Genomic DNA, 15863 nt, shown 5'->3' with positions numbered 1-15863 from the left:
TATAAGTTCCATCAGTCCAAAATAATCCCTATTAACATTTTTCTCTCTTTCATTTTTTTCTATGTATGTACATGTGTGTAACTGAGCTATATAAACATGTATACATACACACACATACATGTACATTTTAAATGTTTATTTATTTATTTTGAGAGAAAGTGAGAGAGCATGCACGTGAGCTGAGGAGGGGCAGAGAGAGAGGATAGAGAGAATCCCAAGCTCAGCGTGGAGCTCAATCCCATGAACTGTGAGATCATGATCTGATAGGAAATCAAGAGTCAGATGCTTAACAAACTGAGTCACCTAGGTGCCCCTGTATATTTTAAATTAAAGTGGAATTAAACTTTTTGGTATTTTGCTTTTTCCATTTAATATTAAATTGTATATAATTTCCTATTCATTATATTTCTTCAAAAATGACATTCTCAAAGCCTTGTGGAATAATGTCTTCTGGACATGTTATATTTGAGGAAGCCCTATTTGCTGTTCATTTAGATTCTTTTGCATTTTTTACTGTTATCATGAACATAATTTTCTAAGTTTCTCTGATTCTCTCCTTTAGATAAGATTCTAAGGGCACCTGGGTGGCTCAGTGAGGTAAGTGTCTTACTTCAGCTCAGGTCATGATCTCACAGCTCATGAGTTCAAGCCCTGTGTCGGTCTCTGTGGTGACAGCTCAGAGCCTGGAGCCTGCTTCGGATTCTGTGTCTGCTTCTCTCTCTGTTCCTCTCCTGCTTGCACTCTCTTTCTCTCTCTCAAAAATAAACAAAAAAGAAAAAAGTTTTTTTTAAAGATTCTAGAAGTGAAATTACTAAGAAAAGAGGTATGAATATTTTCTAGTAGAGAACATTCTCCATTTTTTATTTGGTTAAGCCATTCATCATTTAAAAAATATTTATTGGCATGCCTGGATGCCTCAGTCAGTTAAGTGTCTGACTTCAGTTCAGGTCATGATCTCACAGTTCGTGGTGACAGCATCAGGCTCTGTGCTGACAGCTCAGAGCCCGGAGCCCGCTTCAGATTCTGTGTCTCCCTTTCTCTCTGCCCCTCCCACTGCTCACACTCTGTCTCTTTCTCAAAAATAAATAAACATTAAAAAAATATATTTATTGAGCATCTACCATATGCCAGATGTTGGAGATACAGAGGTGAAAGTGACCCTGGTTGCTTCACAGAGACTACAGAATTTGGTGATAATACAGACAACCCAAACCGTGATAGTGTAGAGAGCAAAATGGAGTTACTCATGTCAGGCAGAGCCCCGTGTCAATCACTGACTCAAGCAGCCAAGGGTAATGCAGCTACCAGATATGGCCAAGACCCGAGCCAGCTGATGACATCCCAGAACTGATAACTCACAGAAGCAAAGAGGTCTGCAGGGGTCCAAGACTGATAAAATCCCATTTAAAAGGAAGGATTTTTGCAGGAAATTGTCAGACTCTTCAGACACTGACCCCTCTGTGTCTGACCATTTCAAGAAGGCAGCTGCTGCTAAAGGTTTTGTCCGGTTCATCTCCAAACAGAACTGAGATAATTCATTGTTTGATCATAATAAGCAGTAAGAGCTGCAAGCTGACCAGGCTGGACTGAGGCCTTACCTCAACTGCTAGCCCACAGGCTGACTTTGGGTTTGGTTTATTAACTTCCTACCCCCTCTTGTATTTTGTTGGTTGTGTGGCTGGTCTTGTGCTTTACTTTATGTACCGTGTAAGAAGCCAAGTTAAACACGTGGGTGAAATATCATTGAATTTGGAATTGTGAACCTGTGTTATAATTATGTTAACCTTGCTCTAAGATTGAATAAAGCTGACATTGTAGAAAGACACAATTCATGTGTGTACCTTCATAGCACGCTCATGACAGATAGGAAGTACAGGGTGCCTCCCGTGTGGAGGACTGGAGATACAGGAAAAGTTCCTGAGTATCTGAGATCTGGGGGTCAGAAAGCCTTCCTAAAGAAATTACCAGCCAACCTGGTGCCTGAAGAATGTGCAGAAGTTAGCCAGAAATATGTGGGATTTGAGGGGAGGCAGTTTCAGGTAGAAAGAACAGCATGAGCAGAGGTTCTCCTGCTGGAACAAATGAAGGAGGTCTCTTCGGCAGAGAGAGTGTTTATGCATTGGAAGTGGGGAGGAAGCAACAGATGAGATTGTGATGGGGTTTTGGGGTGATGGTGGGGTTCAGAGCTGATGGCCAAGCAAGAATTCTTGAAGACACCTTTGTGCAAAAAGGTGATTTTATTAAAGCACGGGGACAGGGTGCCTGGGTGGCTCAATCAGTTAAGTGTCCCTTCGGCTCAGGTCGTGATCTCACGATTGGTGAGTTCAAGTCCCACAACCAGCTCTATGCTGACAGCTCAGAGCCTGGAGCCTGCTTCAGATTCTGTGTCTCCTCTCTGACTCTGCCCCGCTCACACACACTCTCTGTCTCTCTCTCTCTCTCTCTGTCTCTCTCTCTCTCTCTCAAACAAATAAACATTAAATAAATAAATAAATAAAAGTACCAGGACAGGACCCATGGGCAGAAAGAGCTGCATTGGGGTTGTGATGGGTAATTGATTTTATACTTTCAAGTTAGGAGGGGGTTAGGGATAGAGTAAGTCTCTAAGGGTATTTTGGAAGCAAGGTTTCCAGGACCCCGAGGGGCTGGCTGTTGTTAGGACAACACCATTTATTGCCGTTTAGTAAAACCTCAGTCATGAGACCCTTCCGATGTGTATCAGGGGCCACAAGCTTGGAGTATGATTGCCAGCATATACCTTGGGAGAGCTGAGATAAAGGAAGTTTCCAAAGGAATTTTTATATGTTAAAGTAAACTTACAGGATCCTGAGGGGTCAGGATAATGTTAAGCCAAGATTCCCTTTTGCCCCTAGCACAGCTCACACAGGCAGCTGAGCAGCTAAAGGAAGATCACTCTGCCAGTTTCAAGGATGTCAATGGGCTGTAGACAGTAAAGGAATTTAATTTTTAATTTGCCTTTTTTCACACATCACCATGACAAGAAGTTAAACCCCCTTACATCTTGATGAGGGTGATATTAGGTCTCTAGGAAACAGAATCTATAGGTTTTTAGAGATTAGGGTATAGATAAGATTGCCTTTTTCTTGCAGTTATACATAAACTGAAGGAGACTCCTGTCCTACATAACTGTGATCTCTATCAAGTCAACCATTTGCTTTCTTTCCTTTCTTCTGTTCTTGGGCAGCCAGGAGTGTCTGAGGAATATCACACATATCCCACCTTGGGGTGGGGTGCTGTTAGCTTGTACTTTGCCCTCAGCTTGCCCTCCAGTTGTCCAGCCCTCAACTGGAACATAAAGACAGGCAAGATCATACACAGATTTGTAAGCAAAAATAAGGGATTTTGGCTCTACCCTAAAAGTCTTGGAAGTTTTAAGAAACAAAGTGACTATACAGAAAGCAGGAAGACCAACTAGAATGGGGATATGAACTGAAGTGATTTAAGACTGACAAAATTCTCAGTTTTGCTAAGGTTACTGGATTGATAGAGAACAGTATCTGGATTGGCAGAAAACAGTAATAAATTCATCTACCCAGCATACTTTGAGTTTGCCTGAGCATTTCTAGACTAGATAGAGAAATAGACTGAGTATCATCAGGTAGTGTAGATTCTAGAGCAAGACTATCCAGGTTCAAATCCCAGCTCTACCACTGAATAGTTTTATGAAGCTGGACGTAGGTAAGATCATGAGAAGAACTCACCTCATAGACTTGCCATGAATATTAAGTGAGCGAATACTTATAAAGCCCTAGAATGATGCCTGGAACATAATTAGAGCTCTCTGTGCCTGCCAGTATAATTTCATAAGAAAACTCACACACTTACATTTATCATGCTATCAGTTTCTTCAAATATCACTTTCTCTGAAAGGTAAATAGGGTTTCATGGTCACATAAGTTTAAACAATACTGAAGAAGAAAAAAAGAAAAAAAAGATACCTAATTGAAACCTGATATCACACATGGCTTTCTGTGGGTTGTGGTCATGACTTAGGAGGTCACCCTACTATGAAAGTCCCTATACCCCCTGTAATTTTCAGATTCTAGAATAACCACTAATAGTATTTCAGTTTATATTCTTTCAATTCTATTTCTGTACACATCAAATTTATAGTTATGTTGTTCTTAAGGACATTCTTCAAGGCCAAGGAATTGATCTACTTCATTTTTTAAAAAATGTTTATTTATTTTTGAGAGAGAGAGAGAGCACTCGAGAGCACCAGCGGGGGAGGGGCAGAGAGAGAGGGAGACAATCTGAAGCAGGCTCTGTGCTGACAGCAAAGAGCCCGATGGAGGGCTCGTACTCACGAGTTTTGAGATCATGACCTGAGCTGAAGTTGGACAGTTAACTGACTGACACATCCAGGTGCCCCTGATTTATCTCATTTTTTAAAAATGGCTACAATGCTATTCCATTTTATACAGGTGCCACAGGATTTTGTTTGTTTTTCTTTGTTTGTTTAATCTACTCTCCTCTTTGTGGACATTTATTTATTGCCTGTACTTTTTCTACAGTACAAACAACATGATGAATATGTGTGTGTATACATACGATATACATATCTGTACATTTACATACATACATGTCGATATACATGGATATCTCTGCATTTATTCTATCATATTTATAGGGAGGGGTTTTTGACTCCAGCTTTCTATGCAAGGAAAACTGATCAAGGAAATTTTAAAATGCATGAGAAATGTGTCAAAAGTTACCTACCCTTTCATTTATGTAAAAGCCCTAGTATTGCAGTCTTCCCTGATGGCTAGCAAGAGGGAAAAATTGTTCCTTTGTTTCCACCACTCACCCCCACCCCAAGCCAGCCCCCCAGGCAACAGAATAATGCCACCCTACCTAACCTCACAGGCAAGTGGAAGAAAACAGAGATTTTCAAGTTGTGATTCTCCACAGGAATCAGACTGCCCCCTAGAGGTCAATTTGGAAGTTTCTGAAGTCTTCTTTTTTTTTTTTTTTTTAACTTTTTTAAATGTTTATTTATTTTTGAGAGAGAGACAGAGAACATGAGCGGGGGAGGGGCAGAGAAAGAGAGGGAGACACAGAATCCGCAGCAGGGTCCAGGCTCTGAGCTGTCCACACAGAGCCAGATGTGGGGCTTGAACTCACAAATAGTGTGATCGTGACCTGAGCTGAAGTCAGCTGCTCAACCAAACCAGGAGCCCCCTGAAAGTCTTTTTGATTGTCTCAGTCATTGGAATTTGGGATTAGAAGGACTCATATGGGCACTACTCCCATTTAGTTTAGTAGGGACCAGGCACACAACAATGTGTAGAATAGTCTCACAATGCAAAATTGTTTCTGAGTATGAATGTCTAGTCCCTCCAAACATTTATAGAGGTTAAAAACCTGTTCATAATTATTTGAGCTTAAACCTAATTTTTTTTCACATATAAACAAAATACTTTGCATGCTTTTACTAGACACTGAATTTTCCACAAATGCAACCATTGTGCAAATCTAGGAAAGACTATACTTTACTTGGCCCAGGAGTTTACTGAGTTACTCACCATTTTGGAAAATCATTTCTCTGAAGCCAACTTGGGTTATAGTTTTTGAGTTGGTGATACATTGAAGTGGTTCAGAACAAGCCTCCACAAAATGTGCCACTTTGGCCTGTGTACTATTTTGAGGTGAACATGACTGAGGCCCTGCAGGCTTAAGAAAAAATTTGCCCTCCATTAACTACCTAGAAGAACCTACATAAGGAGCCTTTCCCACAAGGAGAGTTATTACCAGAGATAAATTTTAACTGAGTGACCAATCTCTATGGCAGGGCAAACATCTAATTACGAAACACCTGCTCTTCTCTTTGCCTGTGAACTGCCCTCCCACCCTCTGAAGCCCCAGTCCTCTATCCCATTTCTTAGCTCAGAATGGCACATATAACTCATTTTACTCCTCTTTAAAAAAATTTTTTTTTAATGCTTATTTATTTTTGAGACAGAAGGAGACAGCGAGTGGGGGAGGGGTAGAGAGCGAGGGAGGCACAGAATCTGAAACAGGCTCCAGGCTCTGAGCTGTCAGCACAGAGCCCGATATGGGGCTTGAACCCACAAACTGTGAGATCATGACTTGAGCTGAAGTGGGATGCTTAACCTACTGAGCCACCCAGGTGCCCCTATTTTACTGCTTTTTGAACCTCTCATGTATGTGGGGTTCCTGTACATACAAAATTAAACTTGATTTTCTCCTGTTAATCTGTCTCATGTCAATTTAAATCTTAGCCAGAAGAAACTTTGAAAGATAGAGGAAAAAATTTCTGTCCAACAATATTATAACTGTTGCTATATGCATTTGTACCTAGTAGATTCTCATTTTTCTATATAGAGGCCCAAGCAACTCACTATTCATTATGCCTTCTAGTATGATCATACCAAACATTTACTTATTAGCTATATATTAATTTTATAGTAATTTTTTATCAATCGTTTATATTTCAACTTGGGCATTAAAATTAAAATCATATTGTTTTTTTAAACTGTATATAAAAATAGGTGAATGGTAAAAATGATGTTACACCATATTTATTACTGAAAGGAGACAGATGAGAAGAAATTTTATAATAATGAGCAAAGCACCTATCTTCATCCCAAAATAGGACTTTATTTATTTATTTATTTATTTTTCTTCAAGTTTTCACTTAAATCCCACTTAATTAACATGCAGTGTAATATCAGTTCCAGGTGAAGGATTTAGTGATTCATCACTTACATATAAAACCCAGTGCTCACGTGGATGGAACTGGAGAGTGTTATGCTAAGTGAAATAAGCCTTACAGAGAAAGACAGATACCATATGTTTTCACTCTTATGTGGATCCTGAGAAACTTACCAGAAGACCATGGGGGACGGGAAGGAAAAAAAAAAGAAAGGTTAGAGTGGGAGAGAGCCAAAACATAAGAGACTCTTAAAAACTGAGAACAAGGGTTGATGGGGGGTGGGTGATGGGTTTTGAGGAGGGCACCTGTTGGGATGAGCACTGGGTGTTGTATGGAAACCAATTTGACAATAAATTTCATGTTAAAAAAAAAAAACAACCCAGTGCTCATCACAACACCTGCCCTCCTTAATATCCATCACCTGTTTATCTCACCCCTCCCACACACACTTCCCCTCCAGTTAGTTACTCCATCCCTCCCCACACACTTCCCCTCCAGTAACCCTGTTTGTTCTCTAGAGTCTGTTTCCTGGTTTGCCTCTCTTTTTTTCTCCCTCTCTTAAACTGTTTTGTTTCTTAAATTCCACATATGTGTGAAATCATATGGTATTTGTCTTTCTCTGACTTATTTCACTCAGCATAATAATCTGTAGCTCCATCCACGTTCATCGCAAATGGGAAGATTTCATTTTTTATGGCTGAGTAATATTCCAGTGTATATACATATATACTACCTCTTCTTTATCCAACCATCAGTCCATGGACACTATTTCCATATTCCACATTTCCATATTTTGGCTGTTGTAGATAATGCTGTTATAAACATTGGGGTGCATACATCCCTCTGAATTAGTATTTTTGTGTTCTTTGGGTAAAAAGCTAGTAGTGCTATTGCTGGATCACAGGGTAGATTCACTTTAAACTTTTTGAGGAATCTCCATACTGTTTTCCAGAGTGGCTGCACCAGTTTGCATTCCCACTAACAGTGTAAAAGGGTTCCCCATTCTCTGCAGCCTCGCCAACACCTGTTTCCTGTTGTTGATTTTAGCCATTCTGATGGGTGTGATATGGTATCTCATTGTGGTTTTGATTTATATTCCCCTGATGATGAGTGATGTTGAGCATCTTTTCATGTGTCTCTTAGCCATCTGTACATCTTCTTTGGAAAAAATGTCTATTCTTGTCTTCTACCCATTTTTAAACTGGATTATTTGTTTTTTGGGTATTGAGTTTTAGAATTCTTTACAGATTTTGGATACTAACCCTTTATTGCCTGTGTTCTCCTCTAGAATTTTCGATGATTTTCTGTCTCCTCTAAGGTCTTTTATCCATTTTGAATTTGTTTTTGTGTATGGTGTAAGAAAGTGGTCCAGTTTCATTCTTTTGCATGTTGCTGTCCAGTTTTCCCAACACCAACTGTTGAAGAGACTCTTTTTCCATTTGATATTTTTTCATGCTTTGTGAAAGATTAGTTAACCATATAGCTGTGGGTCCATTTCTAGGTTTTCCACTCTGTTCCATTGATCTATGTGTCTGTTTTTATGCCATTATTATTTTTTTTTTTGGTGTTTATTTATTTTTGAGAGAGAGAAAGAGAGAGAGCAGAGGAGGGGCAGAGAGAGACACACACACAGAATATGAAGCAGGCTCCAGGCTCTGAGCCTGACAGCACAGAGCCTGACTCAGGGATTGAACCCATGAACCGTGAGATCATGACCTGAGCCAAAGTCAGACGCTTAACTGGCTGAGCCACCCAGGTGCCCCTGTGCCCCTATTATACTGTCTTGATCACTACAGCTTTGTAATGTAACTTGAAGTCCTGAATCATGATGCCATGCCTCCAGTTTTGCTTTTCTTTTTCAAGAGTGCTTTAGCTACTTCAGGACTTTTGTGCCTCCATACAAATTTTAGGATTGTTTTTCGGAGCTCTGTGAAAAATGCTGGTGGTATTTTATAGGGGTTGCATTAAATGTGTAGATTGCTTTGGTAGTATAAACATTTTAACAATATTTCTTCTTCCAATCCACGAGCATGGAATGTTTTTCCATTTCTTTATGTCCTCTTCGATTTCTTTCATCAGTGTTTTATTTTTTTATTTTTTAATGTTTCTTTATTTTTGAGAGAGAGAGAGACAGAGCATGAGCAGGGGAGGAACAGAGAGAGAAGGAGACACAGAATCCAAAGCAGGCTCCAGGCTCTGAGGTGTCAGCACAGAACCTGACGTGGGGCTCGAACCCATGGAGTATGAGATCATGACCTGAGCCAAAGTCGGACGCTCAACCAACTGAACCACCCAGGCGCCCCTCATCAGTGTTTTATAGTTTTCAGAATACAGATCTTTTACCTCTTTGGTTAGATTTATTCCTCTATATCCTATGGGTTTTGGTGTAATCGTAAATGGGATTGATTCCTTAATTTCTCATTCTGCTACTTTATTATTGGTGTATAGAAATGCAACAGATTTCTGTACTTTGATTTTGTACCTGAAGCTATTGAACTCATGTATCAGTTCCAGCAATTTTTTGGCGGAGTCTTTCAGGTTTTCTATATAAAGTATCATGTTGTCTGTAAATAGTGAAAGTTTTACTTCTTCCTTGCTGGTTTGGATGCCTTTCATTTCTTTTGTTGTCTGATTGCTGACACTGGGACTTCCGGTACTATGTTAAATAACAAAAGTGAGAGGGGCACCTGGATGGCTCAGTCAGTTAAGCGTCTTACTCTTGACTTCAGCTCAGGTCATGATCTCACAGTTCATGAGTCTGAGCCCCATATCAGGCTCTCCGCTGTCAGTGTAGAGCCCACTTTAGATCCTTGGTCCCTCTTCCCCTTTGCCTATCCCCTGCTGGTGCTATCTCTCTCTCTCTCAAAAATAAATACGCATTAAAAAATTAAATAACAAAGGTGATAGTGGACATCCCTGTCTTGTTCGTGACTATACAGCAAAAGCTCTCAGTTTTTCCCCATTGAGAATGATATTAGTGGTGGGTTTTCATTAATAATAAAGGGTGGCCTTTCACATAATGAAGGGTGGCCTTTATTATGTTGAGGTATGTTCCCTCTCTCCCTATTTTGTTGAGGGTTTTTATCATGAATAGATGTTGTGCTTTGTCAAATACTTTATCTGCATCTATGAGAGGATCACATGATTCTTATCCTTTCTTTTAATAATGTGGTGTATCACACTGATTTGTGATTATTGAACCACCCTTGCAACCCATGAATAAATCCCACTTGATCATAGTGAAGATTCTTTTAATGTACTGTTGGATTCGATTTGCTAGTTTTTTGCTGAGAAGTTTTGCATCCATGTTAATCAGGAATATTGGCCTGTAGTTCTGTTTTTTAGTGGAGTCTTTGTCTGATTTTGGAATCAGAGGAAGGCTGGCTTCATAGAATGAATTTGGAAATTTTACTTTCATTTCTATTTTTTGGGAAAAGTTTAAGAAGAATAGGTACTAACTCTTCTTTAAATGTTTGGTAGAATTCCCCTGGGAATTCATCTGGCCCTGGACTTTTGTTTGTGGGAGATTTTTGATTAGTGATTCAATTTCTTTTGCTCGTTATTTTGTTTCTTCCTGCTTCAGTTTTGTTAGTTTATCTAGGAATTTGTCCATTTCTTCCAGATTATCCGATTTGTTGGCACATAATTTTTCATAATATTCTCATAATTGTTTGTATTTCTGTAGTGTTTATTATTTCTGTTCTCTTGCTTGTGATTTTATTTCTTTGGGTCCTTTCTCTTTTCTTTTTTAATAAGTCTGGCTAAAGGTTTATCAATTTTATTGATTTTTTCAAAGAACTAGCTCCTGGTTTCATTGATCTGTTCTACTGGTTTTTTTTTTGTTTCTATATCACTTATTTCTGCTCTAATCTTTATTATTTCCTTCCTTTTATTGACTTTAGGTTTCATTTGTTCTGTCTCTAGCTCCTTTAGGTGGAAACTTAGGTTATTTATTTGAGATTTTTCTAGCTTCTTGAAATAGGCCTGCTTTGCTGTATACTTCCCTCTTATGACCACTTTTGTTGATTCCTAAAAGTTTTGGACCATTGTGTTTTCATTTTTATTTGCTTCCTTGTATTTTTATATTTCTTCTTTAATTTCCTGGTTTACCCACTCATTCTTTAGTACCATGCTGTTTAACCTCCATATTTGTGGTCTTTCCATATTTTTTCATTGATTGATCTCAAGTTTCATAGCATATGGTCAGAAAATATTCATGGTATGCTCTCAATCTTTTTGTACTTGTTGAGGCCTGATTTGTGACTTAATATGTGATCTATTCTGGATAATGTTCCATGTGCACTCTAAAACACTCTCAAAGTCTATTGACTTCCATTTGCATGATAAATGTTTCTCCATCCCCTCACTTTCAATCTGCAGATATCTTTAGGTCTAAAATGCATCTCTTCTAGGCAGCATATAGATGGGTCTTGGTTTTTTTTGTTTTTGTTTTTTACCCATCTGGCAAGCTATGTCTTTTGGTTGAGGCATTTAGTCCATTTACATTCAGAGTAATTATTGATAGATATGTATTTAGTGTCATTTTTTACTTGTTTTGTCATTGTTTCTGGAAATTTTCTCTGTTCCTTTTTAATCTTTGCCACTTTTAGTCTTCCCTTCTGACTCAGAGAGTCTCCTTTTATATCTCTTGCAGGGCTGGTTTAGTGGTCATGAACTTGTTTAGTTTTTATTTGGGAAATTCTTTATCCCTCCTTTCTATTCTGAATGATAGCCTTCTTGGCAGAGTACTCTTGGCTACAGATTTTTCCCATTTAGCATGTTGAATATATTACACCACTCTCTTCTGGCTTGCCAAGTTTCTGTGGACAGATCTGCAGCTAGCCTTATAGGTCTTCCTTTGTAAGTTAGGGACTTCTTTTGTCTTATTGCTTTTAGGAATTTTTCTTTATCACTATATTTTGCAAATTTACCTACAATATGTCTTGGTATTGGCCTGCCATTGTTGATTTTGATGGGAGATCTCTAAACCTCCTGGACTTGAATGTTTGTTTCCTTCCCCAAGTTTAGTGGGGTTTTCAGCTATTATGTCCTCAAATTAACCTCCTGCCCCCTTTTCTCTCTCTTCTTTTTTGGGGACTCCTATGATATGAATGTTATTACATTTGATGGAGTCACTGAGCTCTCTAAGTCTATTCTTGTGATCCATAGTTCTGCTTTTTCTGTTTTGATCACCTTCATTATTTTCCATTATTCTATCTTCTATATCACTTATTTGTTCCTCTGCTTCTTCCCTCCTTGTGGTCATTACATCCAGATAGTTTTGAATCTCAGTTATTGCATTTTTAATTTCAGAATGGATATTTTTTTACTCTTGTATCTCTGTGGTAAGGGACTCCATAATCTCTTCCACGCTTTTCTCAAGCCCAGAGAGTATCCTTATGATTGCTGCTTTAAATTCTCCATCAGGTGTATTATATCTGTTTCACTTAGATCTCTGACCATAACCTTTTCTTCTTCTTTCTTTTGGAATGAATTCCTCTATCTTTTTCTGTGTCTTAGAAAAGTCTATTATGTTTCCTGCTCTTGAGAGTAATAGCTTTATGAACAGGTCATATAATGTCAAGGGTCTGGTGTTTCAGGGAGTGTCTCTGGTGTGTGCTCTATGCATTGTGCTGCTGTATTGGCTGCTTTATCCCTCAGGTCTGTTGCCTGTGAAGTTCTCCTTGCCTATAGTGGGCTGTGTCTGGACCTTAGCCAGGGTGGGGCAAGTTTTAACTAGACATGCTCTGGTCTACTTGTTAAATGAGACCTGATGCTACTTCCACTAGAACAGAAGAATTGCAGAACTCCATGGTCAGTAGACATGGTATGTGCAGAGATTTCTGCTGGCCTTCTGGGGAAGGGGCCCACTGCACTACTCCTTAGGCACACTTGTCAGAGAAAAGCAGTACCAGCAGAGCACGGGGGTGGGGGTGGGGGGTGGGGGTGGGACTTCCTATAAGGAGGTTAGGCAGCCAGTGTTGGCCTTGTGCTATGTACTGAAGTTGGTTTATGCTAAGGGGTGGGGGGAGGAAAATGGCACCAATCAGTTCCTTTGTCCTAGCAGAGAGGAGTCCGTGCTTGCTGCTCTCAGGAAGGCCCTCCCAGAAGAGCAAATAATTTCCCCTTGTGTATCCCAGGTGTTTTTCAGAGCTCTGTTTTCATGCTATTGTCTCCGTCTCCGGGTTGCTTGCCTGCCTGAAACAGTGCGGTGCACTTTGGGCTCTATTCCAGCCAAGACTACTGACTTTTAAAACGTCAAACATTAGGGATGTGCTGTGGCAAGGGCCTGCACTGGTCTTCTGGGGTGAGGGTCTCACTGCTCTGGGACCAATGCAGATTTGACTGAGAATGGCAGTCACAGCAGAATGCAGGGGCATGGGATTTGGAGCAAAGCAGACCAGACAGCCAGTATCTGGGTCAGCTGCCCTCAGCAGGTTTCTGTGCACCTATGCTGAGGGCCACGGGAGGGAAATGGTGCCTGCCTGCTTTTTTGTCTCCAGAGAGGTGATTCTGTGAATGCCACCTCTCACAAATGCACCCCAAGAAGAGCAGTCTCTCCCCATGCGCCTTAGGTAATTCTCAGATCACTCCCTCTGCTCCAGGGTTGCTTGCCTGCCTTCTCTCTATGAGTAGAGCAGTGCCCTCAGAACTCTGTCCCAGCCAAGCCCACAGACCTTTAACACTCCAGTCTCTAAGCCCCTTTGGTTGCAAGAACTCACAAAAAAGCCCCTTCCCCCAGCCAATGGCTTTGGGGAAGTGTTCTCCTTGTGCTCATCCCTGCGTGCTCCACTCTCTCTCACCTTTCTCTCTGACTAGGGCTCCCTCCCCTCAGCAGCACCCATGATCCATTTCTTTTAAACCACATCTCCACATACTTCCTACCTTCCTCCTTCCTGCCTCTTCTGTCCCTCTAGTTGTGCAGCTTGGTCTGTCAGTCCTCAGGTCAATTTCTTGGGTATTCAGAATGATTTGATAGTTATCTACCTGTTTGAGGGACAAGGATAGCCCAGGTTCCTCTTATTGCACTGCTATCTTAGCTTCCCCCAAATAGGACTTTAATTTTACTTTCCCTTAATCACAAGTTCCCTTCTAAAAACCAAGGAGATCCCAAAGTCCTTTAGCAACCATTAACTGTGTCTCATTTCCCCCCCTGCTTTCAGGCTTCGCATACCTAGGACATCTTTCTCAGACAGGACTCAGATTTTACCTCTTAGAGAGAACACCTTTACCACTACACATCTGTGTTTCTCACTAAACTGAAAGTGACATAGCCAGGTTCTATTCATTGCAGTATCTGGCACATAGTGTGTGTTCAATAAACATTGGTTAGATTAAAACTTAGGGAATTTGGAGTTTCCAAGTTGGTGAACATGTGGAGATTTGGGGAGAGTGGTGTGCCCAGAGAACATGACAGTCCTGCACTCTTTCCCATAGACCTTGCCCTGTGCATCTCTTCCATCTGGCTATTCCTGAGTTATATACCCTTTTACATTTTACTAGTGATCTAAATCAAACATTAAAGAATACATAGTGAGGCACCTGGGTGGCTCAGTCAGTTAAGCGTCCAACTTCAGCTCAGGTCATGATCTCACAGTTGGTGGGTTCGAGCCCCACATCGGGCTCTGTGCTGACAGCTCAGAGCCTGGAGCCTTCTTCGGATTCTGTGTGTCTCTCTCTGTCCCTCCCCTGCTTGTGTTTGTGCTCTCTCTCTCTCTTGAAAATAAACATTAAAAAAATTTTAATAAAAAAATGTAAAAAAAAGTACATGGATACAAATATTTGCTTAAGAATGAGTGAAGAGAACACAAGACAGAAAGAAAAAAAAGCTGGTGGAGCTAGGTATATAAATTAAGATAAAAGGGGCGCCTGGGTGGCTTAGTCCAGCTTTGGCTCAGGTCATGATCTCGCGGTCTGTGGGTTTGAGACCTGCATCGTGCTCTGTGCTGACAGCTCAGAGCTTGGAGCCTGCTTCAGATTCTGGGTCTCCCTCTCTGTGCCCCTCCCCAACTCATGTTCTGTCTCTCTCTGTCTCTCAAAAATAAATGGTAAAATAAATAAATAAATAAATAAATAAATAAAGTTGATGCTATTGTTGAACACATTTTGACTACCTAAATAAAAGTGACACTGTAAAAAAAAAAATAAACTGGGGAAGAGGCTTGTGGAAAGTACAATTACAAAAGAAATCCACATGGTGACTGAAGGAAAAATGAGAGAAATGAATGGTAGATCATGGAATACTTACAGACATATGATTAGAGTAAATTTGAGAAAGCATACCAAATGAAATGTTAAAGATAATATCAAATATGAAAGAAAATGTTACTGAAATGAAGACAGTGCAGATGGGTGGTCTCATTGTCCTCCAAGAAAATGAAATTCACAACTACAACAATATATATCATGATGTGGTCAATTAAACTTCACAGTAAAAATGCAACATTTTATACTTTAAGAAATGCTGTAGTTTATTTACAAGGATAAAAATAAATCCGTCTGAGTTACTTGTAATTAATAAAACAACATAAAAGAAAATAAATATCTAGAACATTCTGAAGGGAAAAATAAAATAAAACAGGAAATTTGCGCCAAAAGACTTACCTGAAGATAACGAAAAGAGATAAACTATGTATTGAGGGTTTTCAAGTAGCTGTCAAGAAAATTATCCAAAACTTGGAAATAAGGCAGAAAAGGTGAGTAGCCCATCCTTTCTGCATCATGTGGGGATAAAGCCCACCCATGTACTGACCAGGACAAGTTGCCAACAAATTGTTAAGGTCTAGATAGTAAATATGTTAGGCTTTGTGGGCGTTAGCACTCTTGAGTACTCAGGTCTTCCATTGTAACACAAAAGCAGTCATAGGCAGTAAGAAATGACCTTGCTGAGTTCTAATAAAACTATTTATAAAACACATGGGCTAGGGGTGCTTGGGTGGTTCAGTGATTAAGTGTCCGACTTCGGCTCAGGTCATGATCTCAGGGTTCATGGGTTCAACCTCCATGTTGAGCTCTGAGCTGACAGCTCAGAACCTGGAGCCTGCTTCAGATTTGGTGTCTCCCTCTCCGCCCCTCCTCCTGCCCCTGCTCATTTTCTGTTTCTGTCTGTCAAAAATAAACAAAACAAAACAAAACAAATCACATGGGCTAAATTTGGCCAGAGGAT

At 40.1% G+C, this 15863-nt stretch overlaps 1 pseudogene; it reads left to right on the top strand.

Annotated features, from left to right (window-relative positions):
- Positions 1-1856: 1856 nt before the first annotated feature.
- LOC123591807 overlaps positions 1857-15863 on the top strand; it is a 55746-nt pseudogene continuing 41739 nt past the window's right edge.

The sequence above is a fragment of the Leopardus geoffroyi genome, chromosome B4 (genome assembly GCF_018350155.1).
Source record: "Leopardus geoffroyi isolate Oge1 chromosome B4, O.geoffroyi_Oge1_pat1.0, whole genome shotgun sequence".
In the NCBI taxonomy this organism is placed as follows: domain Eukaryota; kingdom Metazoa; phylum Chordata; class Mammalia; order Carnivora; family Felidae; genus Leopardus; species Leopardus geoffroyi.
Note: the sequence above shows the minus strand (reverse complement) of the source record. Positions and strands in the feature narration are given on the sequence as shown.